This window comes from Dendrobates tinctorius, unplaced genomic scaffold, assembly GCF_039654945.1.
Source record: "Dendrobates tinctorius isolate UK_male_01 unplaced genomic scaffold, ASM3965494v1 ptg000065l, whole genome shotgun sequence".
NCBI classification, from domain to species: Eukaryota; Metazoa; Chordata; class Amphibia; order Anura; family Dendrobatidae; genus Dendrobates; species Dendrobates tinctorius.
Genome location: NW_027361733.1, coordinates 18,926,251 through 18,944,308, shown reverse-complemented (window position 1 = coordinate 18,944,308; position 18,058 = coordinate 18,926,251). Strand labels below are relative to the sequence as shown.

At 44.5% G+C, this 18,058-nt stretch overlaps 1 long non-coding RNA gene across 2 annotated transcripts in view; it reads right to left on the bottom strand.

Moving 5' to 3' along the window:
- LOC141094738 (uncharacterized) overlaps window positions 1-18,058 on the bottom strand; it is a 412,361-nt gene that overhangs the window by 61,450 nt on the left and 332,853 nt on the right. The gene's annotated exons all lie outside the window — the stretch shown is intronic.

The following is an 18,058-nucleotide window of genomic DNA, read 5'->3' as shown; positions in this document are numbered from 1 at the left end:
CTATAATACTGCTCCTATATACAAGAATGTAACTACTATAATAATGCCCTCTATGTACAAGAATATAACTACTATAATACTGTCCCTATGTACAAGACTATAACTACTATAATACTGCACCCTATGTACTAGAATATAACTACTATAATACTGCTCCCTATGTACAAGACTATAACTACTATAATACTGCTCCTATATCCAAGTATATAACTACTATAATACTGCTCCTATGTACAAGAATATAACTACTATAATATTGTCCCTATGTACAAGACTATAACTACTATAATACTGCTCCTATGTACAAGAATATAATTACTATAATACTGCCCCCTATGTACAAGAATATAACTACTTTAATACTGTCCCTATGTACAAGACTATACCTACTATAATACTGCTCCTATGTCCAAGAATATAATTACTATAATACTGCCCCTATGTACAAGAATATAACTACTATAATACTGTCCCTGTGTACAAGTCTATAACTATTATAATACTGCTCCTATGTACAAGAATATAAGTACTATAATACTGCCCCTATGTACAAGAATATAACTGCTATAAGGGTACGTACCAATTTGCGAGAAAATAGGACGAGTGCAATCCGAAAAAAAAATCGATTGCACTCAGACCAGTTATTCAATGGGTTACATCTCATCTGCAATTTTTTTCTCAGCTGAAATCTGTGTCTTTATTTCAATTATAGGATTTTTTTAATGTTTGTCTGTGTTTTCTTTTAAATGCGACTATGGGGTTAGTAATAGGGGCGTCTTATTGACGCCTCTCCATTACTAACCTCGGGGCTTGATATCACCTGAACGGTAAGATCACCTGAAAGGTGACATCAACCCCCCAACTATTTCCACATATGCCACTGCTATAGGGCAGTGGGAAGAGCAAGGATATGTGCCAGAATTGGTGCGTTTTAGAGATGCACCTTTTCTGGAGCGGCTGAGAGCTAATGTTTTTAGCCTTGGGGGGGTGGTATCCATGGCCCCTTTCTAGGCAATTAACATCAGCCCTCAGTTGTCTGCATAGCCATTGCTGGTTATTAATTATAGGGGGACCCCACACCATTTTTTTTCCATAAAATAATCTTTTATTAATTAAATACATGTCCAGTATTTTTCACACACACACTATACTAATTGTATATGTCACTGAAATCTATATATCTACATATTCTATATGGATTTACTTTATGTAATCCATCTCCCCTATCCTGTCGGCTCCCGCAGTGATTTTATAGAAGCCGGCAAATTAATTACCAGCTATTCTTCTATATATCTCTCTCTGCAATATATATATATATATATATACACTGTATACACAAACATATATATATATATATATATATATATATATACAGCTCTGGCAAAAATTAAGAGACCACCACATCAAAACTCTGTCATGGGCAGCCCATTCTCCAGACCTGAAGCCCACTGAAAACCTCTGGAATGTAATTACGAGGATGATGGACAGTCACAAGACATCAAACAAAGAGGAACTGCTTAAATTTTTGCGCCAGAAGCAGTGTGAAAGACTGGTGGCAAGCATGCCAAGACGCATGAAAGCTGCGATTAACAATCATGGTTATTCCACAAATATTGATTTAGTTTATAGACTAAAAGAACAATTTACATTTTACTCAAAAATATACCTATAAAGAGAAAAATCAGACAGACTGAAAATTTGAAAGAGGTCTCCTAATTTTTGCCCGAGCTATACTGTATATATATATATATATATATATACTGTATATACATGTATATACACATCTATTCTATGTGTATATATCTATTCTATCTATTCTAGCCTGTCACTCTGTGATTATACTGTACGCGGCAGATCATTTGCTGGCTTCTAATCTATCTAATAATATATATATTTATATATATATATACTGTATATATATATATATTATATATATATGTGTGTTTTGTTGTAAAATGATGTGATTTTAAAATAAGCTTTTATATACAGCAATTCTCTGTACTTTACACATCATTGTACAACAAAACACACATATATATATAATATATATATATATACAGTATATATATAAATATATATATTATTAGATATACAATCCGTATGCAATGTGATTTTAAAATAAGCTTTTATATACAGCAATTCTCTGTACTTTACACATTGCATACGGATTGTATGCACATGTCACACAGATCTTCCGTTTAAAAATCGCATGACACTCGCTAGTTTTTTCGGTCCGGAAATCGGACCCTTTTTTTCCTTGCATATGGGTATGTACCCTAAAGCCGGGGTCACACTTGCAAGTGCAATGCAAGAAACTTGTGCGAGTCTCTCTCCTCAATACCCGGCACTGCCGCCGGCACTCTGGACTGGAGTGTGCGACTGCATGTATTTCTATGCAGCTGAACGGTATTGAGGCGAGTTTTTCACATTGCATTCGCAAGTGTGACCCCGGCCTAAGAATAAAACAGGCAGTAATAGCTCTATAGGTCAAAGACCCCCGAAATAGATCTCGGTTCGCTTAATGTCTCTGTATTGATATCGGAGGGAGGGGGCTCCAGTTTATATATAATAATCATTTTCAGCTATAATGTTCTCTCAGGGTGTAAGTACTGATTTTCCCCATTTAGCGCTCAGTCAGATGGCCCGCACTGGAGCAGAGCCGGACCTCACACTATGTGACAGCTAAACATTGTGAGTAGGTGAACACCCGACCTAATGGAAGGTGACAATCACATCCTCTCTCTCCGGAACGCAGAGTTCGGGGACCACGGAGAGGCAGTTGTAGATAACATGGTGATAATCACGGCATCTATTCCAGTGACATTTCTCATCGCAGAGGTGACTCCTCAGCTAAATCCAGTATAAATACCCAGTGTTTCCATAATTCCACATGATTGAGTGTTCCCAGAAATAAGCAAAGAAACTATTCATGTGACACCTGTAGCTAATGTATTGTCTGTCATGTGTGATACTATCTACTGAGCTTAGGCCTGTCACTTGTGATACTGTCAGATGAGCTGATGAAGCTAAGCCTATGATGTTCCATAATGAGCTGCCTAGTGTATCGAAACCTTTTATGTGTGATACTGACTGCTGAGATTGTATGGCTTGCTGTCATATATGATACTTTCTCCTGAGTGCACTGGCATAACTACCGGGGTAGCAGCCGAAGCGGTTGCTTTGGGGCCCAGCCCATATAGGGGCCCGGGTCCCCGGCTCCAATCGGCGCTACCCGGTAGTGCAATTTAATTAAGTACATTACTGCGGTGCTCCCGCCGGCCCGGTGCGTGCAGTGTAGGGGATTTGGGGCCCCAGCGGAAAAAAATGTACACTATGATTTCGCAGTCTATGCTGCATTTCTGTGCCTGCTGTGCGGAGCGAAGCACATATTGGGCCCGCATCCCTGCCTGCAGCCAGTCACAGAGTGTATTACTTCAGACTACTTCAGTCCCGCCCCTTCCCTGAGCCCTCACTGTCTATTAGCTCTCTGCAAAGCTGCCTGCCGCATGGAACTCTGGGAATGTCTTGAAGGGGGTGTGTCTTTGAGGGGGCCCCGTTTAAAAGTTTGCTATGGGGCCCAATAAGTTCTAGTTACACCCCTGCCTGAGTTCCTGACTTCAGCCTCCTTCTGTTAAAGGGCAAGACCTATAATCACAAAATTAGGCAATTCTGAAAATACATATGTTTGAGAAAGGCTTGTATTTTCCCTAAGAGGCAAAAAGTCCTCTGGAAGGGGACCTTATACTGGATTATTTTATTTTACCTGAGCACCTCCTCCAATTCCTCCAATTGCTGCTGCTCCACTGATTCTGGAACGGTTTTTCTTTTTCTTCTTCACCCTTTCGTTCCACAGTTATGCCTCTGATAATAAAGCTATAGATTTTCCCTTCAGCCACTGGGTGTATGCCACAGAACTTCTCGGTTTGTGTGACTGTGTTTTGATCAGAGGAGAAAAAGCAAACGCCCACAGAGAGGTTTTGTGGTAATACGTCCAGTAGGTTAAAGAAGCCCTCCTCCTTGTCCCATCAAGGTTTTCATCCCATATTGCATGCAATCATCATATTATACAGCACTGTGCCCTTACAAGTCCTCATTTTGACTTTCTACTCAGTAAATTCTTCTCTTTTCTCTGCTCTATGTAGAAGCAGGAAGTCTCTTGTCTCTGCATTTATCATCCCCATCTTCAAGTCTTGACCCAGCAGCTCCTTCATCCCCCTGCCAGGGACTTTTGCAGTGACTTAGGACTCATGCAGGGAAAATTGACCTCCTGTTTCTAGAGCACATAGAGCTGAGAAGTATTCAGCTAGTCAATTTTTAATTACGTCATATCATAGACCTAATGGAAAAGAGAATAATTTCCGGGTAGAAAGGCAAAATGAGCAAATGTAAGTGCACTGTGCTATGCTATGCAATATGATGACCGCAATATATTAACCCTCCGTCAGGAACAATGGATCTGACAGGCGCAGCTCTTCTACTTTCATTTCTCCCTTCTCACCAGATTTTCAGGAAACCCCCTCCCTCTAGATAGTCTCCTGGCTCTAGCTGCTGTGTGAAACCTGATACCACAGTTCGTCTGCAGAGCTTCAGGAAGGAAGATATAGCTGTGCTGGCTTCTCAGGCTCATTGGTCCTGAACACATCACACTTTTTAAGGTTGGTATGTAATGTTTTTAGTCATTACTTTTGTTTATTTAGCTTGTTTTATGAATGGATAGAGAAAGGTTTGTGGATATTTCATATAAATAAGGCAGATTTTCTTACAAATGAAAGTGTGCTTCTCAGGAGTTTTGAAATTTGTGTATATCAAAGTTATTACTTTTATGTTGAGTAAATGGGTTTGTTTTGCACCTGATAATGTGTAGTCTCTTTTATTACATCCCTATGAAGGTCTCTGATCACTTTTAGATCACTGAATTTGAGAAAATTAGATATTCTAGGCATTTTTCTAGCCTGCGCTTGACAGGCACATTGTTCCATTACGAGTTAGTGCGAATATTGTTCCTGACGTAGGGTTAAGAGGATAACAATTTTGATGGGAGGAGTGCTTCTTTAAAGGGAAAATTTGCCTATTCCTTATCAAAGGGCATACATTTTGAACTGATGGACACAGAAGAAAAAGCATAACTGTTCCAGAATCAGAACCAGTGCACCAAATGGAGGAGGTACGCAGTTAATTTTACAAAAAATCTTACGAAGGGTGCCTTTAACCCCTTTCTGCCATTAGACGTACTATCCCGTCCATGTGCCCTGGGACTTAATCCCCAAGGACGGGATAGTACGTCTAATGCGATCAGCGGCGCCCACGTGGTGAGCGCCGCTGATCGCGGCCGGGTGTCAGCTGATTATCACAGCTGACACCCGGCACAATGTGTCAGGGGCGGTCACGGACCGCCCCCGACACGTTAACCCCTTGTACACCGCGATCAAACACGATCGCGGTGTACCGGGAGTTAAAGGGAAGCTTCGGCAGGGAGGGGGCTCCCTCCGTACTTCCCTGAGCCCCCCCACGGCAGCGCAATGTGCAGCGCTGCTGCGGGGGGCTCTTTCCCTACAGGCCCCCGGATCCAAGATGGCGACGGGGGCCTTTGGGGGCATGTAGGGAGCTGACTTCCCCACTGCCTGCAAAGCGCAGGCATGAGGAAGTCTGCAGAACTGCCTGTGACAGATTGCTGATCTGTCACAGTGATCTGTGATGTGACAGATCAGCGATCTGTCACAGGACAGTGATGTCCCACCTGGGACTATGTAATAAAGTAAAAAAAAAAAAAAAAAAAAAGTGTAAAAATAATTTAAAAAAAAAATCGCTAAATAAATTAGTAAAAAAAAAAAAAATATTCCCCAATAAATTCATTTTTTGAAAATAAAAAAAAACAATAAAAGTACACATATTTTTATCGCCGCGTCCGTAGCGACCCGCCCTATAAAACTGTCCCATTAGTTAACCCCTTTAGTGAACCCCCTTAAAAAATAAAAATAAAAAACGAAGCAAAAAATAATGATTTATTATCATACCACCGAACAAAAAGTGCAATAACACGCGATCAAAAAGACGCATATAAATATCCATGGTACCGCTGAAAACGTCATCTTGTCCTGCAAAAAACAAGCCACCATACAGCATCATCCGCAAAAAAATAAAAAAGTTATAGCTTGCAGAATAAAGCGATGCAAAAATAATTATTTTTTATATAAAATTGTTTTCATTGCAAAAAACAGACAAAACATAAAAAAACGACCTAAACGAGGTATCGCTGTAACCGTACTGATGAGAAGAATAAAAGTGCTTTATCAATTTTACCGCACGCGGAACGGTGTAAATGCACCCCCCCAAAAGAAATTCATGAAACGCTGGTTTTTGTTCATTCTGCGTCCCAAAAATCGGAATAAAAAGCGATCAAAAAATGTCACGTGCCCAAAAATGGTACCGATAAAAGAATAAGACCTCACATGACTCGGTGGGTCAAAATACGGAAAAATTATAGCTCTCAATATGTGGTGATGCAAAAACTATTTTTACAATAAAAGCGTCTTTTAGCATGCGACAGCCGCCAAACATAAAAACCGCCATAAATAGTAAATCAAACCCCCCGTTATCACCCCCTTAGTTAGGGAAAAATAATAAAATTAAAAAAAAGTATTTATTGCCATTTTCCCATTAGGGTTAGGGCTAGGGTTTGGGCTAGGGTTAGGGCGAGGGTTAGGGTTAGGGCTGAGATTAGGGTTAGGGGTGTGTTGGGGTTATAATTGGGGGGTTTCCACTGTTTGGGCACATCAGGTGCTCTCCAAATGCAACATGGTGTCTGATCTCAATTCCAGCCAATTCTGCGTTGAAAAAGTCAAATGGTGCTCCTTCCCTTCCAAGCTCTGCCATGCGCCCAAACAGTGTTTTACCCCCACATATAGGGTATCAGTATACTCAGGACAAATTGCAAAACAACTTTTGGGGTCCAATTTCTCCTGTTACCCTTAGGAAAATAAAAAATTGGGGGCAAAAATATCATTTTTGTGGAAAAAAATGATTTTTTTATTTTTTTGACGCTTCTGTGAAGCACTTGGGGGTTCAAAGTGCTCACCACACATCTAGATAAGTTCGGTGGGGGGTCTAGATTCCAAAATGGGGTCACTTGTGGGGAGTTTCAATAGTTTAGGTACATCAGGGGCTCTCCAAACGCACATGACACCTGCAGACCAATCCATCAAAGTCTGCATTCCAAAACGTCACTACTTCCCTTCCGAGCCCCGATGTGTGCCCATACAGTAGTTTTCTCCCACATATGAGGTATCAGCGTACTCAGGACAAATTGGACAACAACTTTTGGGGTCCAATTTCTCCTGTTACCCTTGGGAAAATAAAAAAATTGGAGACTAATTGATCATGTTTGTGGAAAAAATACGATTTTTTTATTTTCATGCCTGGGCATTATATACTTCTGTGAAGCCCTTGGGGGTTCAAAGTTCTCACCACACATCTAGATAAGTTCCTTGGGGGGTCTAGTTTCCAAAATGGGGTCACTTTTGGGGGGGTTTCCACTGTTTAGGTACATTAGGGGCTCTCCAAAGGCAACATGACACCCGCAGACCATTCCATCAAAGTCTGCATTCCAAAATGTCACTACTTCCCTTCCGAGCCCCGACGTGTGTCCATACAGTAGTTTTCTCCCACATATGAGGTATCAGCGTACTCAGGACAAATTGGACAACAACTTTTGGGGTCCAATTTATCCTGTTACCCTTGGGAAAATAAAAAAATGGGTACTAAAAGATGATGTTTGTTGAAAAAATACGATATTTTTATTTTCACGCCCGGTCGTTATAAACTTCTGTGAAGCACTGGGGGGTTCAAAGTGCTCACCACACATCTAGATAAGTTCCTTAGGGGGTCTAGTTTCCAAAATGGGGTCACTTTTGGGGGGGTTTCCACTGTTTAGGTACATCGGGGCTCTCCAAAAGCAACATGACACCCGCAGACCATTCCATCAAAGTCTGCATTCCAAAACGTCACTACTTCCCTTCCGAGCCCCGACGTGTGTCCATACAGTAGTTTTCTCCCACATATGAGGTATCAGCGTACTCAGGACAAATTGGACAACAACTTTTGGGGTCCAATTTCTCCTTGTACCCTTGGGAAAATGAAAAAATTGGTGACTAAAAGATCATGTTTGTGGAAAAAATACGATTTTTGTATTTTCACGCATGGGCGTTATAAACTTCTGTGAAGCACTGGGGGGTTCAAAGTGCTCACCACACATCTAGATAAGTTCCTTGGGGGGTCTAGTTTCCAAAATGGTTTCATTTATGGGGGGTTTCTACTGTTTTGGTACATCAGGGGCTTTCCAAACGCAACATGGTGTCCGATCTCAATTCCAGCCAAAAACGTCAAATGGCGCTGCTTCCCTTCCGAGCTCTGCCATGCGCCCAAATAGTGGTTTACCCCCACATGTCGGGTATCAGCGCACTCAGGACAAATTGCACAATATCTTTTAGGGTCCTGTTACCCTTGGAAAAATAAGAATTGAGGGTGAAAAGATCATTTTTGTGGAAAAAATATGATTTTTTAATTGTACGGCTGTATGTTATAAACTTCTGTGAAGCCCTTGTGGGTTCAAAGTTCTCACCACACATCTAGATAAGTTCCTTGGGGGGTCTAGTTTCCAAAATGGTGTCATTTGTGGGGGGTTTCTACTGTTTTGGTACATCAGGGGCTTTCCAAACGCGACATGGTGTCCGATCTCAATTCCAGCCAAAAACGTCAAATGGCGCTGCTTCCCTTCCGAGCTCTGCCATGTGCCCAAATAGTCATTTACGCCCACATATGGGGTATCAGTGTACTCAGGACAAATTGCACAATAACTTTTCGGGACCTATTACCCTTGGAAAAATAAAAATTGGGGGTGAAAAGATCATTTTTGTGGAAAAAATATGATTTTTTTAATTGTACCGCTGTACGTTATAAACTTCTGTGAAGCCCTTGTGGGTTCAAAGTTCTCACCACATATCTAGATAAGTTCCTTGGGGGTCTAGTTTTCAAAATGGGGTCACTTGGGGGGGTTTCCACTGTTTAGGTACATCAGGGGCTCTCCAAACACGACATGGCGTCCGATCTGAATTCCAGCCAATTTTGCATTGAAAAAGTCAAATGGCGCTCTTTCCCTGCTGAGGTCTGCCATGCGCCGAAACAGTGGTTCCCCCCCACATATCAGGTATCGGCGTACTCAGGACAAATTGCACAATAACTTTTGCAGTCCAATTTCTCCTGTTACCCTTGGTAAATTAAAAAAAATTGAACCTGAAGTATTTTTTTAGTGAAAAAAAGTTAAATGTTTATTTATTTTTTAAATATTCAAAAAATTCCTGTGACGCACCTAAAGGGTTAATAAACTTCTTGAATGTGGTTTTGAGCACCTTAAGGGGTGCAGTTTTTAGAATGGTGTCACATTTGGGTATTTTCTATCATATAGACCCCTCAAAGTGGCTTCAAATGTGATGAGGTCCGTAAAAATAAAATGGTGTTGCAAAAATGAGAAATCGCTGGTCAACTTTTAACCCTTATAACTTCCTAACAAAAAAAAAATTTGGTTTCAAAATTGTGCTGATGTAAAGTAAACATGTGGGAAATGTTACTTATTCAGTTTTTTGTGTGCTACATTTTTGTGATTTAAGGGCATAAAAATTCAAATTTGGAAAATTGCGAAATTTTCAAAATTTTCGCCAAATTTCCGTTTTTTTCACAAATAATCGCAAGTTATTTGAATGAAATTTTACCACTAACATGAAGTACAATATGTCACGAGAAAACAATGTCAGAATCACCGGTATCCATGGAAGCGTTTCAGAGTTATTACCTCATAAAGGGACAGTGGTCAGAATTGTAAAATTTGGCCTGGTCATTAACGTGCAAACCACCCTTGGGGCTTAAGGGGTTAAAGAAGCACTCCTTCCATCAAAATTGTTATTTTCTTAATGTATTTCATTCATCATATTATAGAGCGCTGTGTACTTACAATTGCTCATTTTGCCCTTGTCATGCCCGTCATGTCTTATGCTGCATGACCCCTGGAGCAGTGTGCACCCGCACCTCACTGTTATGCCTGTCGGGTCTGTTATGCTGCATGACCCCTGGAGCAGTGTGCACTCGCACCTCATCTCATGACTGCCTGCCGTTGCTGGTGCGCACTCGTGCTCTACCTCATGGCTATATGCCATTGCTTGTGCGCACATGTGCTTCATCTCATGGCTGTGCGCCATCGCTAGTGTGCACGTACCATGGCTGCATGACGTTGCTGTGCACGTGTGATTTATTGTTGTGAACTCATTTTCTGGTCTGCCTCTGGTTTCTGGTGAGGGAGCTGGTTGTGCTGACAGAGGAGTTGTGAGTTCTCTTTCCGGGCTCCCTCTGGTGGTGGCAGGAGGTAGTGAAGCTGATGTAATTAACAGAGACCTGCCACCTGATAATGAGGAAGAGGATTGGACATCTGGAGTCTCAGACTGGATTTAAGACAGCCGACTCCCTATTCCCATGCTGGTGATTTTTTCCTGCCTCCTGAGGTCTTAGTTTCCAGCTTAGTTCCTGCCTTCTCAAGCTAAATTGTCTTTGCTAATGTTCCCATTTGATTTGGTTTGGTCTATTCAGTTTTTTGTGTGGTCAGCCAGCCCCGGCTGGGGCTGTGCTGAATTTCCACTCTTATGTCACTATATGTGCCAGCTTGCTTTTTGTCCCTTATTAGATTGGCCTCTTTTTGCTCTGTTCTCAGAATATGCCAGAGTGCTGATATAGTGGGAGAAGTCTAGTGACTTCAGGGTATTTTTTGCTATCAGAAGTGTTGGAGATTTTTGCAGGGTTTTTTGGCGTGATTGCAGACAGTATTTTTCCTTTCCTCTCCTTTCTAGCTAGTGTGGGCCCCATCGTTTGCTCAGCCTATTTTCCTACCTGTGTTCGTGTTTTCATCTTGTCTCACCGTCAATACATGTGTGGGGGCTGTCTATTCCTTTGAGGTCTGCTCTGGGTCAGTTTTAGATTTCCCCTTTTCTTGCTTTAGGCTTATTTATTCCTCCGGCGGGTGACGAGGCGTCTAGAATCATCGTAGGTACGCTCCACGGCTGCTGTTAGTTGTGTGGCTAGGATCAGGGGTCTGCAATCCATGTAGTTACCAACCTCTCTGGTTTTCTGTGACTTGGCTTGGTCTTGTTTTCCTCCTCAGTGACCCATTCATAACACTTTACCTCATGGCTGCATGCTGTTGCTATGTGTGTGCCCGTCTCTGCTCTGCCTGCTGCAGTCCTCTCTATAGTCCTGGAGGACCGAATCCAGAAATCCTCTCTATGGTCCTGGAGGACCCGACCATGTGGTCCTCTCTTTGGTCCAGGAGGACCTGATCCAGCAATCCTCTCTGTGGTCCTGGAGGACCCAACCATGTGATACTCTCTATGGTCCAGGAGGACCTGATCCAGCAATCCTCTCTATAGTCCTGGAGGACCCAACCTTGTGATCCTCGCTAGGAGGACCTGACCCAGCGATCCACTCTAAGGTTCTGGAGGACCTGACCCGGAAGTTCCCCTACACATGCACACTTACACATAGAATGACTTTCATTAGTAACGTGATAGGCTGCCCTGAACAAATGTGTTTTGAAGGAGCACCTGAAACTATGCAAATTGTGGATAGTCCTAATTTCTTGGGGTAGAGCATTCCAGAGGATTGGCACAGTGCGGGAGAAGTCTTGGAGTCAGGAGTGGGAGGTACAGATTAGTGCAGAGGTTAGTCAAAAGTCATTTGCAGAGCGCAGCTGTCGATTAGGCCAATAGACAGAAATGAGGGAGGAGATGTAGGGGGGGTGCACTGTGGAGAGCTTTGTGGGTGAGAACAAGTACTTTGAATTGGATCCTATAATGAATGGGCAGCCAATGTAAGGACTGTATCCGAGTACCGATTAGCCAGATAGATGACCCTGACTGCTGCATTAAGTATAGACTTGAGAGGGGATAGTCGAGTAACGGGGAGGCCAATTAATAGAGCGTTGCAGTAGTCCAGGCAGGAGTGGATCAAGGCGACAGTGAGGGATTTTGTTGTTTCCAAGGTGAGAAAAGGGCAGATTCTAGAGATGTTCTTTAGGTGTAAGCGGCAAGAGCGGGAAAGAGATTGTACATGGGATGTGAAGGAGAGATTGGTGTCAAACATAATACCTAGACAGCACACCTGCTGCCAGGGTGTTATTATGGTGCTACCCACGGAGAAGGAAATGTCAGATTTAGGGAGGTTAGTGGATAGCGGGAGCAGAAGAAGTTCAGTTTTGGAGAGGTTGAGTTTCAGATAGAGAGCGGACATGATGTTGGAGACTGCGGACAGACAGTCACTGGAGTTCTGTAGTACAGTGGGGGTAAGGTCAGGGGATGACGTATATAGTTGTGTGTCATCAGCATAAAGTTGGTACTGAAAGCCAAATCTGCTGATGGTCTGTCCAATTGGGGCCGTGTAGAGAGAGAAGAGAAGGGGTCCAAGGACTGAGCCCTGAGGTACCCCAACAGCGAGAGGAAGAGGAGATGACGTGGAGCCAGAGAACAAAACACTGAAGGAGTGGTCAGAAAGATAGGAAGAGAACCAGGAGAAAGCAGTATCCTTAATGCCTAGTGACTGGAGCCTAGAGAGTAGAAGATGGTGGTCAACAGTGTCGAAAGCTGCAGATAGGTCAAGAAGAATGAGCAGAGTGGTCACCATTACATTTTGCTGTCAGAAGGTCATTGGCCACTTTGATGAGTGCAGTTTCAGTCGAATGTAGGGGGTGGAAGCCAGACTGTGAAGGGTCTAGGAGTGAATGAGTGGAGAGGTAACGGGTAAGGCGGGAGTAAACTAGGCGCTCCAAAAGTTTAGAGATGAAGGGGAGATTGGAGACTGGTCTGTAGTTGTTTGTGCAGGATGGGTCGAGAGCGGGTTTCTTTAGTAATGGAGTAACGATGGCGTGTTTGAAGAAGGATGGGAAAATACCCAAGGAGAGGGAGAGATTAAAGACTGCAGTTAGGTGAGTTGTGATGACTGGAGAGAGAGACTGGAGGAGATGTGAGGGAATGGGGTCCGTAGTGCATGTAGTCGGATGAGAGGAAGAGAGGAGTCTGGAGACTTTTTTTTTCTGTGATTGGATCAAATGTGGAAAGTGAGCCAGGAGAGATGCAGGAAGGGATGGGAGTCACAGCACTTGGTGGTTGGGAGCAGGTTTCCTGACGGATATTATCTAGGTCAGGTCATCAGCACAAATGTCTGTGATAGGGGCTTGTGCTTTTAGCCTGAGGAGGGAGTGAAAAGTGTCAAAAAATTTCTTGGGGTTGTTGGCTAATGAAGAGATCAGGGTGGTGAAGTAAGTCTGTTTGGCGAGGTGAAGGGCAGCGTTATAGGTACTTAACATAAATTTGAAGTGGATGAAGTCTTCTGGTGTGGGGGTTTTTCTCCATAGGCGTTCAGCACTCCTAGAGCATCGCTGGACAAGTCGCGTTTGAGATGTGAGCCAGGGCTGTTTTACTCTGTGCTTGGAGGTTCTGAGGGAGAGGGGAGCTACTTGGTCAAGGGTGCTTCTAAGAGTGTCGTTGTAGTGATGAACAGCCAGATCAGGACAGAAAAAAGAGGAGATTGTGGACAGTGATGAGTGCAGGGAGTCTGAAAGTGTCTGAGGGTTAATGGCTTGTAGATTTCTAAATGTGTGGTAGGCAGGAGTGAGCTTCGATGGACGAGGATTTGCGAGCGTGAAGGAGAGAATGTTGTGGTCAGAGAGGGGAATCGGTGAGTTATTTAGATGGGAGATTGAACAGAGCCGGATAAAGACCAGATCAAGGGTGTTATCGTCTTTATGTGTCTCAGAGGTTGAAAGCTGTGAGAGGCCTAGAGAGGTGGTTAGTGATAGAAGCTGGGATGCAGATGTGGAAGTAGGGCTGTTAATGGGGATGTTGAAGTTTCCCAGGGTAAGAGTTGGTAGTTCTGAGGACATGAAGTGTGGCAGCCAGGCTGAGAAGTGGTCAAGGAAGTGGGTGGGTGAGCTTGGGGGCCGGTAAATGACCGCTACTCTGAGGGGGAGGGGACGAAAGAGCCTGATGGTGTGGACCTCAAAAGAAGGGAATGAAAGTGATGGAACCTGGGGGTGACCTGGAAAGTGGATTGTGGGGACAGGAGTATGCCGACTCCACCACCAAGTCTGTTTGTGGGTCTCGGGGAATGAGAGAATTGTAAGCCACCATAGGAAATGGCAGCAGGAGAGACAGTGTCAGAATCCTGGATCCAGGTTTCAGTGAGGGCCAACAGGTTAAGAAAGTTGTTCAGAAAGTAATTGTGCAGGAAAAGAAGCTTGTTACAAACAGACTGTGGATTCCACTGGGCACAATTAAAAGATGGAGATGAGGGAGTGCAAGTAATATTAATAAGATTATTATGGTTTTGATATGAGGTTGGGGGATGGTGGACCAGGGTTGGGGGAGATGTCACCTGAAATCAGTAGGAGTAGGAAGATAAAGAGCAAATAGTTGTTGGAATTGTATGTAGTTTTTTTCTGCGATGTGTTTGGGCAAGATGGGCTGAGGTTTCTCAGAAAGGTGAAGAGTGCATGGGAGCTGTACATGGGAGAGGGAAGTATAGAGGGGCTGATGTGTATGAGTCGTGATTAGTGTTGAGCATTCCGATACCGCAAGTATCGGGTATCGGCCGATATTCGCTGTATCGGAATTCCGATACCTAGTTCCGATACTATTTTCATATCGAATACCGGAATCGGAAGTTCCCATAATGCTAGGAGCCCGCTCGATTTGATTCAGCCAATGGGGATCCTCAGAAGTGTGGGCACATCCTGTTAGGCATGTAGGCATGTTAACTACTGGCATGGCTGTGATTGGCTGCTGAAATGATGTCATGATGCACTATAAAAACCGCAGCAGCCGCCATTTCGGGTTCACTCTGCTGTGAATTCAGTTAGGGACAGGCTGCTGTTGAAGACTGTGAGGGACAGTTAGAAATAGCGATCATCAAACATATCTATTGCTCTACCCAGGCTACATAATCCACCACTCTAGCATTTTTGTAGCCCTGCAGCGCTGTTTTAATAGCTGTCTGCAAGGGCTGTGTGAGTGCAGACCCACGCTGTGTAGTGTGTCCTGCAGGCACGTCTGCTTGTAGGCCGCCCAGCGTGTGTCTCTGCCTCATGCACATTTTTCTTTTATTGCTGCTTTTTTTTCTCCTGTATAGTGTGCTTCCATACGTATCCATATACGTTGGTTGCAAACACTAAAGGAGTGGACAGCGGAGCCTTTCAGCAGCCTTTCAGTGCTATAGCCCATTTCTCTGCACTGTTTTTGGCTGTCTGATAGGTCTCTCTGTGTGTGAGTGCAGCTCACGTTGCAGTGTGTTCTACAGCCACCGCTCGTTGTAGTCCGCTCAGCGTGCGTCACTGCCTCATACATAGTCCTTTTTTGGCAGCAAATTTAGCCAGATTTCTGCTCCTATATTAGTGTGCTTCCATCTGCATCCATTGTCATTGGTTGGTTGCAAACACTATATAGGATTAGATAGAGGAGCCTTTTTGCTGGCTTGTGCCCTTCAGGGCCAGCCAGACTAGTATCACCCTATTTTTTGGAGCCTCATCAATTGCATTGTAGGTTAGCTTCCTGCATTGTAATCGCTCCAAAAAGTTTGTGATACTATATCTTTCAAACTTTGGTCACATCCTTTTCTCCCCCCCCCCCAAAAAAAAAGGAAATAAAGTTCACCAAACACTCCACTTTACAGTTGTGTTGGCCACATTAGATCATATTAAAGTGTAGTACACACACTCTTAGCCAAACTAGGGTTTCTTATACTGGTTAGCAGGTGTTCAGGAATAAGAACACTAAGCCACCCCTTTTTTACTTTTCTGCCTATCTTTATCAGTATACCAAGATGAAGAAGGCAGGGAGTAAGGCACGTGGTCGTGGCCATGGAGTTTCAGCAGGTTAGAGGACGGGGGGATTCAGCAGGGAGAGGACGTGGGGATTCGGTGTCTGCTGCGGTCACCAGTGACCCGGCATCCCCCACTTTTACCAGGCAACAGTCCTTCATGCGCAGCTTTGTAGGACCTCGCCGTACTCCACTGCTGCGTGACGAACAAATTGAAGCCGTTGTCGGATGGATGGCAGCTAACGCATCCACTTCAATGACTTCCGCATCCTCCCAGGGCCAGAGCACTGAAGAGCAACCATCTGTCTCTTCACCACCTGCCAAATTGCCCAGGCAGTCTGAGAGCCCTGGACAGGAGCCATCTCAATCTTTACTTCTGTTCTCAGAATCTGTTGGCTTGGAAAGAGGTGGCCAGTCAAGCAGCATTCTAGAGCGTGAAGAAGAGGGAGTATGCAGTGATGCGCAACTGCTTTGTCCCTCTGAATCTGAAGAGGCGGGTGGGCCAGTGCCTATTGTCAGCACACCTCAGTGCTCATCTGATGATGATGAGACTCAGTTGCCAATTTCTGGTGCGTACGGTGCTGGCGAGACAACCCAGGACCAGCCGGTGCTTGAAGAGGGGAGTGGAGATGATGAGGTCCTTGACCCATCGTGGCGTCAGCCACAGGAAGGTGGTGGGAGCAGCTCTGAGGAAGAGATTCCCCGAATGGCCAAAAGAGGAGGGAGAGGGCGGGGGCAGACTTGGTTGCCTGTAGCCTCCACTTTTGCACCCGTGAGGAGCAATCCTCTTCCAAAACAGAAAACGGGCGCTCCCAGGACTTGCAGTGCGTGGTCTTTTTTTGACACAGTTGCAGATGACATTTGCTTTGTCAAATGCAAGCTGTGTCATCAGAAAGTTAAACGAGGGAAAAATGTGAGCAACCTCAATACCACAAATATGTGGAAACATGTGCGTACCAAGCACGAGGTGGAGTTACACAGACACACTGAAGATGTAGGCCAACCTTCAGCAGCACCTACCACCTCTTCAGCTCATGTTGGGGCCTCTTCCTCCAGCTCACATACAGCTGGTTCGGCTTCCTCACTGGAACGCCATGGAAGAACCACTGCCACTGTTGTCCAGAGACCCAGTGAAATTCCACCCACTGAACCACGTTCTCAGTCATCAGCACACTCCCAGGCCACTCACCAGCAATCGGTAGCACAGGCATGGGAGAAAAAGCGGCCATACTCGGCAAACCATCCCCGAGCACTGGCTCTGAATGCCGGCATTGCCAAACTACTGGCCCTTGAGATGCTGTCATTCAGGCTGGTGGAGACTGACACCTTCCGGAACTTGATGTCATTGGCAGTTCCACAATACAATGTGCCCAGCCGCTTTTATTTCAGCAGGCAAGCCGTCCCTGCCCTGCAAAAGCATTTGGAGGTAAAAATTAAAAATGCGCTACTAAACGCCATCAGTAGCAAGGTCCACCTGACCACCGATGCGTGGACCAGTAGCCATGGACAGGGAGGATATCTTTCCCTCACTGCCCATTGGGTCAATGTTGTGGAGCCGGGTACAGATCTGGAGAGTGGCTCGGTACGTATTCTGCCATCTCCAAGGATTGCAGGAATGCAGTCTGTACATATTGAGTCCTCCTCCTACTCTAGTTCCTCGGAAACAGCACTGCATGAGCCTGTTAGGCCAGATATGAGCACAGGTGTGGCCAAACGTCAACAGGCCGTCCTTAAATTAATTTCTTTGGGGAATCGGAGCCACACAGCACAGGAGCTCTGGAATGCCATTAAGCAGGAGAGCGATGTGTGTTTTGTGCCAGCGAATCTCCAGCCAGGTTTGGTAGTGAGTGACAATGGCCGAAATCTAGTGGCAGCTCTGGGCCTAGGCAACCTCACTCACATACCATGTCTGGCACACGTGCTCAATTTGGTCATGCAGAGCTTTCTGAGGGACTATCCGGATCTTGATGCACTGCTGCACAAGGTTCGCCTAGAGTGTGCTCACTTGCGGCGTTCCAGCATGGCAAGATCGCGCATTGCATCTCTGCAACGCCGATTCTGCCTGCCAGAACATCGCATCATATGTGACCTCCCCACCAGGTGGAATTCAACGTTACATATGTTGGAGCGGTTGTGTGAGCAGCAGGCAGCAGTA